The following is a 16455-nucleotide window of genomic DNA, read 5'->3' as shown; positions in this document are numbered from 1 at the left end:
GATGTGGCACATGCCTTTTATTCCAATACTTGGGAGGCAGAAGCAGGCAGAATTCTGGGAGTTTAAGGCTTACCTTGTCTACATTCTGAGTTCAAGGACAGGTAGAAATACATAGAGACCCCGTCTCAAAACAAAATTCCAACTCTGATCTGTATTGACTCATCCTGAATTTCTTTTCGAAAGTCATTGAAGGATCCCAACTTAACCTCAGCAGGGGTCTCTACAAACATCTAGCATGGGACTGTGTCTCTAACTCTTATCTTTCCACAGAACTGCTATTTTTGTCTGAACATTTTTAAAATCGCACTAATAGTTTTAGAAGAGCCCACTTGAGCCAGAAATGGGTCTACAAGTCAGTAATAGTAACACACTAGAGACAGAGGCAGGTACACTACCATCAATTTTAGGAAGGCTTGTGCTGCACAAACACACACACACACACACACATACACACACACACACACACTCTGTAATAGAAGAATAAAACTGAATAACAAAGAGCACAGGTCGTTCAGGACAGTATCTCCAAGGTCATTTCAGGTGGCAGCACCAGCCACTGTCATGTCATTCTCAGAAAGGAATGTAGCAGATCTCCTTGAAGTCCAACCAGATTGGTCTACAGAGTGAGTATGATGGTATGACATGTTTTAGTATAGCACGCGTGCACACACTTTCATAAGTATAGTTGAATATAATTTTGCTTTGTTGTTTGAGACAGGATCTCATTAGAAAGCTCCAGCTGGCCTAGAACTCACAATGCCTAGATCAATGGATAATATGTATCTATCCTTCCAAGTCCCCTAAATATCTTCAAGGACAGACTAAAATCCAGAATTGTATTTTATTCTTAGTTCAAGTAGTCTGTTCTCACCCACATGATCCAGGCATAGACTCTGTTAAAAATATATAAATATAAGTATAAAGGTATATACTTTGATATTAATATCACTGCATAATCACTACTTTTTACAATTTGCTTACACTTTATTATAAAAATACAAAGCATTGCCGGGCAGTGGTGGTGCACGTCTTTAATCCCAGCACTTGGGAGGCAGAGCCAGGGGGATCTCTGTGAGTTCAAGGCCAGCCTGGGCTACCAAGTGAGTTCCAGGAAAAGGCGCAAAGCTATACAGAGAAACCCTGTCTCAAAAACAAACAAACAAACAAACAAAATACAAAGCATCAACAAAATGTACCTCTAAAAATAGTACCAAGAGGCTAGTAAGGTTAAAAACAAACAAACAAAAAAACCAAAACAAAAAAACCCCTGCTATTAATATATTATATGTACAGTATACTGTAATTGCTCTAAGTATGTAATGACCAAACATTAAAATGCGCATTGTCCAAGAAGAGATCTTGGGGCTGGAGAGATGGCTCAGTGGTTACGAACACCAACTGCTCTTCCAGAAGTCCTGAGTTCAATTCCCAGCAACCACGTGGTGGCTCACAACCATCTGTAATGAGATCTGGTGCCCTCTTCTGGCCTGCAGGGACACATACAGGCAGAACACTGTACACATAATTAATTAATTAATTGAAAAAGAAGAGATCTTGGATATTATGAGCAGAGTGAGAAGCAAATGTGGTACAGTTAATGTTACTGCATACCACAAACAAATATTGTTGCTTTTAATTAACACGAAGAAATGGAACTCCTACTATGGAAAAATGTTTAAGTGTCTACACAATGACCTATACAACAGTGTGGTTAGAGAAGGTAATACCAAAATTATGTCATAAGCAATAATTTCCAAACAGGTTGATTCTAAAATTTGAGGATATTTCTATTTACACATGATCACCAAGACACCTGGGAGTACACAAATAAAAAAACTACCCAGAACCAATCTACATAGTATACAATGTGGAACTGAATAAAAGTTATGCTGGACTGCATTAAGTCCTCGGAAGAAAAGCAAATCTATGTATGCTCAATGCTTTAAGGATAGACAGGCAAGACCATCTGAGTCAGATTCTCAGACACACATGCAAATTATCCTGCCAAATAAATAAAAGTAATAAAACATATGAGAGAGAGCTAAGGAGTTACCTCAGACAATAAACACAATTGCAACCAAGGCTAAAGACCTAGTCTGACCCACAAGACCCACATGTCAGAAGGAAACAAATTCCCTATAGTTGGCATCTGACTTCTACAGAAGCACTGTGGAGTCTGTGTGTATGTGAACAGTAGAACATTGAACATATGTGTTTACATTAACGATAGAGGTGGTATGCTTTTGTTCTTTCATTCCTCTAATGATAGGACACTTTCTGGTACTCTATAGACATCGCTCCTAACTAACTTCTGCTCCACTAATTTACACTTAAACATTCCTACTAATGCTCTTAACTGAAATGGCTCTTCTGAATCTTATTCCTCTCTAAGACTTCAATCAGCCTATTTAAGTTACAAAATTCAACTTGCCTTTTAGCAACAAAAATCAGTCACATTAATAAACTCCTAGACTTTTTCCAATTCTTACACTATTCCTAATCTTTAATTTTTCTTTATATTTTACATGTGTATTCATATGAAGATGCACATGTATGTATGGGGTGCAATGTTCATGAGGAGGCCAGAAGACAACTTTGGGTGTTACTTAAGTGTCATCCTGAGATTTGCCTCAGAAATAAAGATCAAAGTGTATGACACCTGGATCAAGTCCTATCCACATCCAAAATTTCCCTGTTTTATACCTTTGAACAAAATCATCAAACTGGTTAAAAGCCAAACTTAAGAAAGGAAAAAACAACTAGGTGCTTTCATTACCACGTCTTTCTTTCAAAGTCTTAGAAAGAGGATCAAATTATTTGAATAGATTAATACTAAAAGATGAATAAATTATGAGGGTTTATTTATTTATTTGTTTAAATATTTTGGTACTTTATTTGTCTTTATTTTTAGACAGAGTCTCACTACACAGCCCATGATTTCTCTAAAGTCATGATCCTTGTCTTGCTTGGCTTTTCTTCAACATGACACAAGATAGGAATATTTGGGAAGCAGAACTTCAGCTATCAGGGTTTTTTGGATTAATGACTTCTGAGGTCTAGCCCACTGTGGAGCTGCATTATTCCTGAGCAGGTGGTACAACAGTATATGATAAAGCAAATAGAATTTCTAGATGACTGTTTGTTTTCTAATCAGGGAGAGAAAGAAGGGATGTGGATTAGGATGGGAGGGGAAGATCTGGGAGGAGTTGGGGAAGGGGAAATCATAATGAAAATTATTGTGTGGAAATCTATTTTCAATTAAAAAAGGAAAGAAAGCTGAACAAGCCAGGAAGAACAAGCCAGGAAGCAGCGTTCCTCCAGCGTCTCTATTTCAAATCCTGCCTCTAGGCTTCTTCTGCCTTGAGTTTCTGACGGACTTGCCTGCATGATGGACTGTGAACTGGACCTGGAAGCCAGATAAACTCTTTCCTCCCCAATCACTAAGTGAACTCAGTAAGTCTAAAATTAGCCCATGAAGTAGAGAAGAGGAAACAAAAGGAGGAAGGGGTACAGATGAGGAGAAAGTAAGGGGTGGATTTGATCAAGGTACATTATATTCATGTGTGAAATTCTCAAATAATAAAGGGTGGCTAATGTAGGGCTAACAAATCCAAACCTATGTGTGTGAGTCAATAACATTGAATTTCTCAACTGATTTTGGTCAGTTATGAGTCGAGGTAGAAGAAAAGCATCTGTAACATGATATACCCTCTAGCACCATAAAGTAAATGAACGCTTCTTAAACCAGAAAACAGCTTTCCCAGCAAGGAGCACATGTTCTCAGGGGCCTAAAAGAACACTCACTGGGACTGCAGGAAACTTTAATCCTTACTTGATATTTGTCTGGACATTCCTGGTACATCGTTACTGTCATACAAAAGTAATTGTAACTTGACTTAACATAAACACTCATCTCCACACTTCCATAGAATTGAATATGTATCCTGCATTTAAGTAATCTGAACTCAAAAATCCTAACTTCCAAATAGGAAATGTCCATCCCAATGATTATCTACTTGTAAGCAAAAGCTACATTTGTTAGTAGATTGCACATTTGCTACAATACACAATCATTAACTTAGACATATATTAGGGGAAAAAACAACTGGAAAATAAATTAAATTTTACGGGGCATATACCTATAATCTCAGCTCTTGGAAGGAAGCAGTATTACCAAGTGTGAGACCAGTCTGGGCTACATAGATGAACTCTAGGAAAGCTACCCAGCAAAACTAGCTGAAATATATTGATCAATTCATTAATTAAAAATTTTAAAACGGTAAATATAATTTAGCTAAAACATATATTAGGCTTTGTGACAAAAAGAAAGACAATTCCATACATGCAGTCTCAATATTATCCACAAGAAAAGCTTGAGTCGTTATTCAAAGATATGATACATGAAACAAAAAAAATGCCTTAAAAACTCAGAAATGAAGTCATTTAACAGCACAATTATCCCACACTGAGAAAACCCACAGACGAACAAAAAAAAATACAAAAGATTTATTAAGCAAAGGGCTTGATCTATTTACTGATGCCATACCAAAGAAAAAGTATTTCCAAACATTGAAGTATTTCTAAGGAAGGGAGCAGTTCTGTAGTAGAGCAACTGCCTACCATGAGTTCTGCCTGGGTTTCATCACTCCCAAAACAAAATTATCAAGAATAATGGAAAATCTAAAATATGTAAAGAAATCATAATTGAAAAAGCAAATAAGCTTTTTAAAAGGAAAGCTGACTAGAAATGAGGATTTAGAACTAATTTGTGTACACTTGGGCCAACAGAGACAAAAAGCAAACAGAAATCACATAGATCTGAATGAAAAACAAGATTATTCTTCAACTCTGAATCAAAATCTATGCAGTATGAACAAAAGAGCAATATTTTCACATTTTACATGTTATATCATAAGCTGGACCTTGGCTTATTTATAGATAAATCATCAAGACAAGGCCATCCTCAGGTAAATATGGAATTCAAGGCCACTCTGGCCTACTAAAGCCCAGTTTACAAAATAAGTCTGGCCCAAAATTTTGGTCACACATGTTATTCAACTTTTTCAAAGCACACCCAACATTGGCATTTAGTGGTCATATAAAAAAGATCTCAGCCAGGTGTGATTGCATATACTTTATCCCAGGGCACTGGAGCCAGAGGCAAGCAGAACTCTGAGCTTGAAGCCAACCTGCTCTACTCAGCAACTCCAGGCCCACCAAGTATACATATAAGAACCTAAAACAAAGGTCAGGCATGATGGTGTAAGCCTTTATTCCCAGCACTTGGGAATCAGAGACAGGAGGACATATCTGTGAGTTCAAGGCCAGTCTTGTCTACATGGCAATTTCTAGGACAGCCAGGGCTACATAGAAAGAATGTGTCAAATAACCAAACCATATCAAAATATGGTCTCTTTCCCTTACATTGAGAAATTATTTATTATTATTATTATTATTATTATTATTATTAATATTACTATTACTATTTTGGTTTTTCAAGACAGGATTTCTCCATGTGGCTTTGCACCTTTTCTGTTACTCACTTTGGAGACCAGGCTGGCCTCAAACTCAGAGATCCACAAGGCTCTGCCTCCCGAGTGCTGGGATTAAAGGCATATACCACCACTGAATTAGGAGGAGCTCAGGAATGCCTACAGATAAGGAGGAGGAAGAATTATACTAGCCAGAGTGAATAAAGACACCAGGAGAACACAGCCCAGAGAATTGGACAACCTAAGGTTGCTCACACAGATAGAAGCAGCAATCATGAACCTTGTAGGGGTCTGTGCTAAGTCCTTCACATATACTTTATAATAACATACTGTGGTGTTTTTATAGAACTCCTAAAAGCGGGTTGCCTTATCCAGCCTTGATATGATTGTTTATGCCTAGTCTTATTGTAACTTGTTATACCATGTGCATAGGCTGGTTTTGTGTGTCTACTTGACACCAAGTTAGAGATATCAAAGAGGAGGGAAAGTAAGTTGAGGAAATCCTTCCATGAGATCCATCAGTGAGGCATTTTATCACTTCTTAAACAATGGAGGAGGGCCCAGCCCACTGAGAGTGGTGCCATCCCTGTAATGGTTGTCTTAGGCTCTATCAGAAGGGAAGCTGAGAAAGGCATTTGAAGTAAGCCAGTAAGCGGCACTCCTCCTCCATGGCATTTGTATCAGCTCCTGTCTCCAGGATCCTGCCCTGTTCATGTTTCCATCCTGACTTCCTTTAATAGTAAACATCAATCTGGAAGTGCAATCCAAATGAATCCTTTTCCCCCCATCTTGCTTTTGGGCCATGGTGTTTCATCACAACAATAGAAACCCTAACTAAGACAGCATGTCTAGTTGATACCTATGAGAGATGTCCTCTTTTCTAAGGGAAATGGAAGAAGAGGGCTTTGAGTACAAGATGGAGGGCTGAGAGGAGCGCAGTGAGGAGACACAGAGGCTGGGATGAGAGAAGGACAAATGAAACTAAAAGAAGGGAGGAATGTAGACAAACGAGGGAAGAGTGGACCAAGGCGAGACTCCAACTCAGCAGGGCACATGCCAAATCCTGTGGCTCTGTCTCAGACACGTGGGCTTCGTTTTCAAAGGGCACAGATAGTTCTAGGACTTCAACTTCTCATGCAGCTCTCTCTTTTGCTACTTCCAATCCCTATATGCAGCTCTCCTTGGCAGATGTCTCATAGCTTGAGTATCTCAACATCCTGTGGCCTCAAATTCAATCTATCTTCATCTTCACTGCTAAATACAATGAAATCTGATACTCTCCTCACTGAGGCTCTGGCTCTGTCAAACATGGATGGGTACAATAGTGATGAAGTGACCACAGAAGAAGAATCCATGACCTTTAAATTGTGCATCTTTCTTGCTTCCAGAATCAGTACAACATAGATGATCCCGTCAAGTTTTGATGGACCCTACCAAGCTTGGACCACAGTTGCTGCAGGTTCTGTATGAAACTGCTTTCTGGGACTAGAACTCACCTTGCTTACTCCTTCCATAAATTAAATGCTCAGCTGGATGGGCAACTTCCTAGTCTTCTAATGCAGAGTAAAGGCCTTCTATATAATGGTGCTTAACTCCTTAAAAATTTCCTGCCTCTTTTTAGCCACTTAACAGCCATATGAAACTACCTACTGCTGGTTTTCTCTACAAAATGAAGACATTTCATTTCTTTCTAAGCCCACTTTTTTTCACTGTACACCTGAATGAGTCATCAGTAATAATCATCCAATAGAAGCAATATTTTGTCTGAGAAATCAGCCCATTACTTTTTAACTCTACCTTACTCTCTTTCTTGGGGCATGGAGAGAATAAGAAAAATTTGGGACCAAACTATCACACAAATGACCTCTAGCTAAATTTTCATGGAGTCTTACAATTGTCTGTGTTTACTTAACAGGTCAAGGTCACCAGATAGGCCACAAAGAAGGAAATCAGGCTTTGGTTAGAAGGGGTCACAGCAAGATGAGGCTGAGACTGTTTTATTGATAACAATCAGATGTCTTATGCCTTTATCAGAAATAGAAGATAATGGCAATTTCCAGGATCAATAGTTGTAGTTTCCATGACAAAAGGAAGTTTGCAAGCTGTACAGGGTACACAACATTAATGTCTAAGACCAACTGTCCTGTTAAGCTTCCATGCTTCCTTGACTATTAAGGGATCTTACAGAGAGAAAAGCAGCCTGAATGCTCTACTGCCTGTGGGGTGCATTGATCTCTCAGGAACAGGAAGGCACATTGTGCCCCAGGAGTCATGGACTTTAACCTGATAAACTTATGACACTTCTCTCCAAGCAGGTAGGCCAGGCCAACTCCATGGTTCCCTGCAGGGCCTATTTGCCCACTAAAATCCTATGACCTTGACTTCCACTGTCTGCCATTATTCTCAACATTCCAGTCTTTGAGGTCCTACAAGAACAGCTGATGGCCAGGTGGTGATGGCACATGCCTTAATCCCAGCACTTGGGAGGCAGAGCCAGGCAAATCTCTATGAGTTTGAGGCCAGCCTGGTCTACAGAGCGAGATCCAGGACAGGCACCAAAACTACCTTGTCTTGAAAAACCAAAACAAACAAACAAACAAACAAACAGCTGATTGAACTCTGTGAACAGCTTTCTATGGCTTGTGCCATCTAATATCTTCAACATTCCTCCAAAAGTCAACATCCCCACATCCTTTGCAGCAACAAAAACACATATGAGGTATCATTTTTTTCTTCCAACTTTCTTCTCTGTTGCTGTCATTAAATCCTCTAACCAAAAGCATCTCAGGTAATGAACAGGTTTATTTGGTTGATACCACTAGGTCACAATTCCTCATTAGGGGAGCTTGGGATAGAAACTCAAGCTAATAACTGAAGGCAAAACACAAGGAAACATTGTTTACTGGCTTTCTTACTTGGTCACTGTCTCCTGCTCAGCTAGCTCTCTTATCCAGCCCAGGCCCACTTCCTTAGAGATATTGCCAACTCAGTGGCAGAGCCTTCCCATATCAAGCATAATGAACACAATCTCTCTCAGACACAGTAACCAGATATTCTGATTTGGCAGGCCCTCAACTGCTGTTCCCTCAGATGACTTCAGGCTATGTCATGTTGACAGTTGAGGTTAATTAGGACATGAAGACAATAATATACAACAAGGCTTTAAAGATTCAAAGTCAATGTATTAATCATACTAATCACTTCAGCAGCAAAAAATGCAAACATGAAGATAGCAACAAATGGAAAATACAGATATGCCAGGAAATGGGAAGAGGCAAGCCTCTAAATAAGGAAGAGAAAACTAAAACTGTTTATCCACAGAAAGTCCCCAAACCAACAAAAACTCAAGGAACTCATAACCAGAAATTTTCTGAATTGGTGAAGGTCCATCATTTTCCAGAAAATAGACAATATAATTAGATTACAATTAATAAAATCAACAACACTGATGAAACCACTGACAAAACAAGACACGAAGACAGACCTACAAATATATATTATGGTCCCTTAAACAAGAGCTACAAAATTCTAATCAAAACCAAATTCCAAGAAATCACAGGCTACCACTCATCCTGTGCACCACAGTTCTCTCCTTTGCCAATCATAGAAAACTGGTTGGGAAAGGAGGTTATTCCACCAAAATTGGAGAGATTCACTTGAAGCCTCTGATGTTTTAACTTTGTAGAAAAGAGTTTTGACTACTAAAAGGATCTCATTCTTTCTCTCTCTCTCTCTCTCTCTCTCTCTCTCTCTCTCTCTCTCTCTCTCTCTCTCTCTCTCTCTCTTTGAGACAGGGTTTCCCTGTGTAGCTTTGCGCCTTTTCTGGAACTCACTTGGTAGCCTAGGCTGGCCTTGAACTCACAGAGATCCACCTGCCTCTGCCTCCCAAGTGCTGAGATTACAGGCGTGCACCACCACTGCCCGGCCTCATTCTCTTATGATAAAGAAAAGGATACCTGCTAGGATCACATAGACACCATTTTGTTTTCTATGATTAATGATTGCCTATAATTCTGCATTGGAGTGAGGAGATGAAAACTTATTAAAACAAAATGCAAGATAACATACTTTTGTAAAAAAATCAGTGTATACCTAAAGCAATTTGTTTTGCTCTAATAGCTTTATGTCACAAGCACTTTCAAAAACAAGTTTACTGCTATGCTTTTTGTATATGTTTGTGCATGAGAGAGAATATCTTCTATATGTATACAGGTGACACACAAAAGAAGAGGATGTCAGATCCACTAGGTCTAGAATAGTAGATAGTTATGAGCCTCCCAACTTGAGTGTTGGTATCTGAACTCAGGTCTTCCCCAAGAAGAATATGTACTGACCCCGCTACCAAGACACATAACATTTTTTATCCAATAAACCGAAAGTCCTTCACAGAACAACAAAACCTAAATAATTAAGAAGTAAATAAATGATCCTTGGGAACATGATGCATCAATATAAGATGCAGTATATGGTCAATTTGCGCCATATAGTGAATACAATCCAATGACAATGCCCAACAGTTTATAACAGGAAAGATGATTACAAAGCATCATTCACAGTGGAAACACTCAGAATGCTCAATGGGATTCAGAAAAATAGTACACAAATTAACACGATATGACTTCTGTACTTACTACAAAGCTATAACAATCAAGAATATGTACAATCTTTGTGAAAGAATAAAGGGGATGAAGAGAAAAGGCCAAGAAAAAGGCTAGAAAATATACTCAACTTTTAATCAAAAGACCAAAGGAAACTAGCCAGAAAAAGTGTGATCTTGACAAATGTTACCCAGCTCCCTATGATTCTATGTGTATAGAATTAATTAAACACAGACTTCAAAACTTCCACAAAATTAACTCTAAGTGACCATCAACCTGTTGTTTCTCACTCTGCAGCTACTGATATTTCTTCAAAAGACAGAAGCTTCATGTTCTAAAGTTCTCTCTGAAAAATGGAGGTGATCTCTTGCTATGGCTCTGCAATACTTTACGGCTCCTTGCAGATTCAGGTAAACCCAGCCACAATGATATCTAATCCCAAAACAACAGAATAATAATTTAAAATCTGCTTCCTGCCACAATATGTGGAATCTGCCCCATCTACCTGCAAAATACCATGGACACATAAGGGATCTCTGCAGATCAGAAACCCCCTCTGTCCTCTGAAACTGAACTTCACTGAATCACACTATGGTAGCTAGTGGTAGCAGAAAGTTAAAAAAATTCTAACCATGTGTTGCTGAAGGATGATCCACATAAGCTCCTTATATCAGTTCCTAAACTATTTATAACATTTATAAGACAAACCTGAATGTAGAGGGAAATATTCAGAACTTCTAAGAACCAGAACTTCAGTTTTCCAACCACACCCCACAAGAGTGCTTTCATGTGCACTATTGACAGTGATATTACAAACAACATGTCATCCCCTGCTAAGGCTGCAGAGCCTCCACCTACCCAGGAAATCCCACACAGGGAGACTTGGAGGACAAAGGCCACTGCCCAGGTCACCAACCACATCAACAACAGAACCACAATCTGGATAATGGTCCAAGTCCCAGCATAAATGATAGTGCAGCAGACCTCTAAACAGCCCACATGGCATGGTTTGTGGTCCTCCTTACAACTTCCTACAGCAAATCAGAGAAGAATTCTGGAAAGAACCTGCAAGCTAGAACTCCTATTGCTAAGCTTTGCCAGAGTTCCTCATTAGCTAGGACCATCCAGCTGGGCCTCAGAATATTAGAACCTCCCCTACTGGGTGAGCAGAGATTAAATGACTCAGCCAGCACAGGCCTTCCCACCCTTCCAGCTCAGCAGACAGAGGCCTAGTCAAGAAAGTTTGAATTTTAGTAGACATTCTTCGACTCTCCCAGAGCATTTCCAGTTCCTTGCCCAAGACACAGGGTTCTTTGTGTGCGCATTCAATAACACATTCAATGTCCAGTATAGCCAACCCTTTGCTTCTTAGCTAGGAAGTTCTGCAGCTAAATATAGGTAACACACAAACACTGACTTGTTAAAGCAAAAGAGAGGCCATGAATTAGAAACCAATGAAGGGTCTTGGTAGGGCTGAGAGGCAGGAATGAGACTGGGGATATGATATATTTTTCATCTTAAATAATAATTTTGAAAAGTTGAAACAGGCTTTAGGGCCATGTTCTCCAGAGACTAAGGACATGTATGAGAGCACACCAAGGATTACTCACACCTTTTCTCTCAGCCTGTACATCTTCAAACTGGAAAATAGCAGTCCTGTTAGGGCAGGGCCACAGCTTTTTACAAAGAGTCTCTATTTTGGTTGAAGCAGTGTAACTGCAGTAATTTGGATACACGATAAGGTGCTGCAGCCCCTTACTCAGATTCTTGATTGTCATGGTCTGTAGATCTCAAGAAATGACCAGTCAGGAAAATTATGGAACATCTAAAATTGATTACCAGGGTTGGGGATTTAGCTCAATGGCAGAGCGCTTGCCTAGCAAGCACAAGGCCCTGGGTTCAGTCCTCAGCTCCGGAAAAAAAGAAAAAACAAAAACAAAAATAAAATTGATTACCTGACTTCACATTGCTAATATCAACTATTTCCAAAGCAAGAAAGCTCTTACCATCCTTCCTGCCCAAGTGACTACATCACTTTCTATGTTGGTCAGTGAACTCAATTCTTGCATGGGTCCATCTACATTTGTAATTGCCCAATATAAATCAGAGAAATTGGAGGACACTCATTCACTGGTCTCTTATCCTTCTCACTGATGAGTCAAGGCTAAGCCTGGAAGGAATTGCAGGACTGTCTTCCCAGCACTGCGCAGTAGAGGCAGGGTAAGGTGTTCAAAGCAATTCTCAACTTCATAGCTCCAGGCAAGGCTGTGCTACAGGAGATATTACTCTAAACAGAAGTAAATAAATCAGTAGCACTTGAGAAAAAAAGGAATAAAATTGGTAATGAACAAGAAACATGGGAGAATAGAAACAAATGGAGATAATGCCCTCATTAAAAAAATATTAAAAAATATGAATCAAAGTGACTTTTTTAAATGAGAAAAATGATATATTTTTAAGAATAAAGACCTTAGCTATATTGAATTTGAAAAAGGGCAGACCCTTCTGTACTAGAAGGAAGGCATTAATAAGAGATTGATTGATCTTCCGTATGTACATATTGGCTGCTGAGATCTGTAACCTGACACACTGAGTTACAGTCAATGTCCAGTTTCTCAAACCTCTAAGCTGACTTAAATTTGTCAAGCAGGACTGAACTTACCTGCACAGGAGAGTTCCCTAATTGGAAATTCAATATTTATTGCCTCAAGGGAACTTCCTCAAATTGTACACCCATCAATCTGGTCTGTCTTCCTTCACATGACATGAATTAATACATGCTGGGAAATTAACTCCTCTTGCCACAATCAGCTCCTTTTTCATAATGGTGACTGTCTGTCTACTCTGTTTCCCCCTGCACTGTACACAATAAACCATTCCTCCTGTTCTGGTGTGAAGGAAGAAGCCATGCTCCACATGAAAATCCTTTTCCTGTAACTGCAATGGACAGTTTACTACATGACTCAAATGAATAATTTTAAACTGCTGAGGTGATACAGTCATTTAATTTAAGAACTTTGCAGGTGCAATATAGAGGACAACAAGGTTATTGCCATGGCATGCAACCATCTGAAATCAAAGCCACCTGAGTCAATGGAAGATAGCTTGTCTCAGAAACATTTTTCTACAAGGCTGGAAATGCAGCTGTTTTAGAATTAGTATGCCTTCCCAGGAAATATCACTCTACACATTTATGAGATTAATAAAGAAAACTCTCTTTAATGAGAACATACACGTATCTCTGTCTAATGCTCAAAGAAGAGCCAGTCTAGATAGATTTTGAATTCCACATATGCTATCATCCTTAAGTGTCTTTTAGGTTCACACTCCAGGTTACACTTTGAACAATGTAAATCAGGACAGGAGAGTGTAAGTCTAGCCACTTAGGCAGATGGAGGCCTTATACAGAAAAGATGTTACCAGAATTATTTATGAAGTACACCAGTTTCCTGAAAGAGCAGATCATTCTTCAGTGACAGGGTCCTAGGCTGCAGGTGTCAGGGAAAGAAAAAGATAGGAAAAGTAGAAGGTAGAAAAGATAAAAGCTGGGGTGAGGAGGTTTTTGCACAAGCAAAAGGAAGCTTCTTAAGAAGAACACCTTCTTGTATACTACTTCCAGGGGGGAATGGAAGGAAATGAAAAAATTCCATAAAGTCAGATGAAACTATCATACAATGGGACAAACTCATGAGGATGCCAATCAAACAATGCACACAGGGGACACAGGGTATCTCAAGAACATTACTAAGCCTACAGAGGCCTTATGACTTATAATCACAGCTCCATGTGGTGGGAAGGCCCTGGCCCCAGACCATCACCAGCTCTGCAGTCCAGGTTTTAGAGAAGGAGCTCTGTTTTATTCTCAATACATCAAGGTCTCAGGCAAAGCTCTGAAGGTCTAGGCCCCAGGCTGTTACTAGCTCTTCCAAAAATGTTCATCTTCCTAGCCTAAGAGCCTAAATGAAAGCCTTGCTTGAACAGACCAGTCCTTAACACAATAGTATTTTACTTTTTATATAGTTGTGACCTGGTGTCGTATTGCCTATCTCTCAGAACTATCCTTTTCTCAAGAAAGAAAACTGGAACTTTAAGGCACAGCAGGCCTTATGTTATATTGTGACCTCCTCAAGCTGCTTGTTAGAGGCCTATTCTTTGAGACAGGGATGGGCCTAGTGGCTGGTTGTAAATCAGGGTGTCTCCTTTGTAATAGTTTGGAGCCAAATGCCTGGACACTTATGGTGAAAAAAAAAAAATGTGTATCCTAGCATTCTTAACTCTAACAGGCCTGTTTAGCATATACTTATCTTTGGGGTGTTTCAGAGGCAGCCATCCCTCAGCTTAACCCTACTTTGTGAGACTTACTATCTTCTAAGCATCGGTAAGTGTTGTGCCCTCGGTGTGAGACCCAGCCCACCCCCACCAAGAGACCACCAGAGACACAAACTCACCGAAATGCAAAAGCAAGGTTTGTTGAAGCAGTTCAAGCCACATGGCAAGGCCCTAGTCAAGCCGTCCAACCAACAGAGGCTGGAAGAGGTGCCCGCCCCTCTGCAAGCTCAGGTTTTAAAGGTAAAAACCACAAGGTTACATCATTTAGGGGTTCTAGTACAGGTACAATTCTGATTGCCTCAAGTTTTAGGGGCTTTTCAGAAATTCTGTGTTATCTTACTTTGTAGTTTTAACTACAAAGTTTGTTTGTCAAACTTTATTGATTACCTCAGGTATTGGGACATTCTGTGATTAATCAATAGTTACCAGATAGTCCTTCAAACATCCTGACTTTGTCCTAGGACCTATGTCAGCAGCTCTGAGAATTTTGAAACTCAGGCCTCTTTCAAGCTGTGGTAAGGGGCTTGCTTGAAATGGGGGTGCTTTCATTCTTCAGTAAGTCCTTTGTATCACCAATTCTACTCTTCCACATCACAGTAGTGGAGTGCTACTCAACACAAGAGATGCCTTTTACAACCTCCACAAAGTTAACTATAAATGGATCTTGCATGTAAATCTTAAATGCAAAGTGCTGAACCTCGAGAAGGTTCTGGGGAAACTGGACCTCTCAAAGTTTGGCAATCTGCCTGCCATGGATGCACCAAAAGCATGTTGTTGTTGACTATAAATATGTTTCTAAACACAGCTCCCTGCTCCCAATGTTTTGCACAGATGTAGCCACAGAGCAAAGTTATTCAGAGACCTGTGCCTGGGTCCAAGGAGTTGCACGGACTGCATGGGAATTCACCGGAAAGGGAATTTGGCTGAAGATTCTCACCCAGCCCCTGGGAGGACCTGCCTGGCACACCGGCTCCCATACCTCCTCATCCTCTCTTCCCCATCTGGGGAAAGCAGCCCCTAGCTCACCATGTCGTGGCCTCCATGTTCACCCATGGCCTCCTCACAGCTCCCTGTAGCAGAATCCGCAGAACAGCAAATGAAAACAAAGGCGCCAGCTTCTCTGCAAAGCCAGTCCTGCAACCTGGATCCCGGAAGGGCCCTGCACAGCTTCTGACTAGCAGTTCGGCCTGCGGGGCGCTGATTGGCTAATGAGGTGTGAGTGACAAGAGCACCTCCCTTAAGGTTACAGTGTGCTTAAAGACACAGCACACTGGATCCTGACCCTACCTTCCACCAGAGACCCAGACTGCAGAGATTTGCATTTCAATAGCACTTGCCCTTGGCTCCAATTGCTGAACCTGCTGTCTTCCTGAGTTCCATAGGCACTTCCCATTCTTCCTCCTGGACTCAATGCAAGTAGCTTGCACAGCCATTTTACTCAGTGGAGTGCCCTGATTCCCTGGCCCACTGGTGGAAGGGTGCCTAGAATATTAACAATTATGAAGAGGGATTTAAGGACACCAAAGGAGATGTTTGTTCTGTGGTTTCTGGCTGAGGTCAGGTGATACATTTTACCTGTTAGTCACAGACACTGCAAAGAACCAGGAGAGAAATGCAGGAACCAGATGAAAAATATAATGATAAATCTGTCTCTCACCAGAAGATGGATGATGGCTCCATTGCTGTTGAAGTTTTCTTCTGGAATTAAGGGCAAACACTTGACAAATAAATAATAATAAACAGAGTAGTCTTCATGACAAGTTGAATACTTAGAGAATAATGGAGCTAGCAAGAATGCCTTAATTAGCAATATTGTATGCCAGCATATCTTCCTCAGGGGGCAGTGAAAAATAAAATCATGGCTGCATTGTTTAAGGTTCTCTGCATGAGCAGGACTTGTATAAATCTATCTCTCCATGTATGTAGAAAGTAGATTTATTAGAATGTCTCACAACCTGTGGTCCAGCTAGTCCAACCATTTCTGTCTACCTATGGAAATTTGAAGAATCCAGTAGTTGTTCACTCCATGAAGCTGA

At 40.2% G+C, this 16455-nt stretch overlaps 1 protein-coding gene across 1 annotated transcript in view; it reads right to left on the bottom strand.

The window, feature by feature from the left end:
- Positions 1 to 15598, bottom strand: part of LOC118578098 (zinc finger protein 431-like) — a 146569-nt gene extending 130971 nt beyond the window's left edge. The window contains exon 1 of the mRNA XM_036178752.1: positions 15446 to 15598. The gene's annotated coding sequence lies outside the window, so the exon portion shown is untranslated. The remainder of the gene's footprint in view (positions 1 to 15445) is intronic.
- Positions 15599 to 16455: the final 857 nt, after the last annotated feature.

Source organism: Onychomys torridus, chromosome 2 (genome assembly GCF_903995425.1).
Source record: "Onychomys torridus chromosome 2, mOncTor1.1, whole genome shotgun sequence".
Classification (NCBI taxonomy): Eukaryota; Metazoa; Chordata; class Mammalia; order Rodentia; family Cricetidae; genus Onychomys; species Onychomys torridus.
The sequence above is the reverse complement of the archived record's forward strand: the minus strand, read 5'-3'. Positions and strand labels throughout refer to the sequence as shown.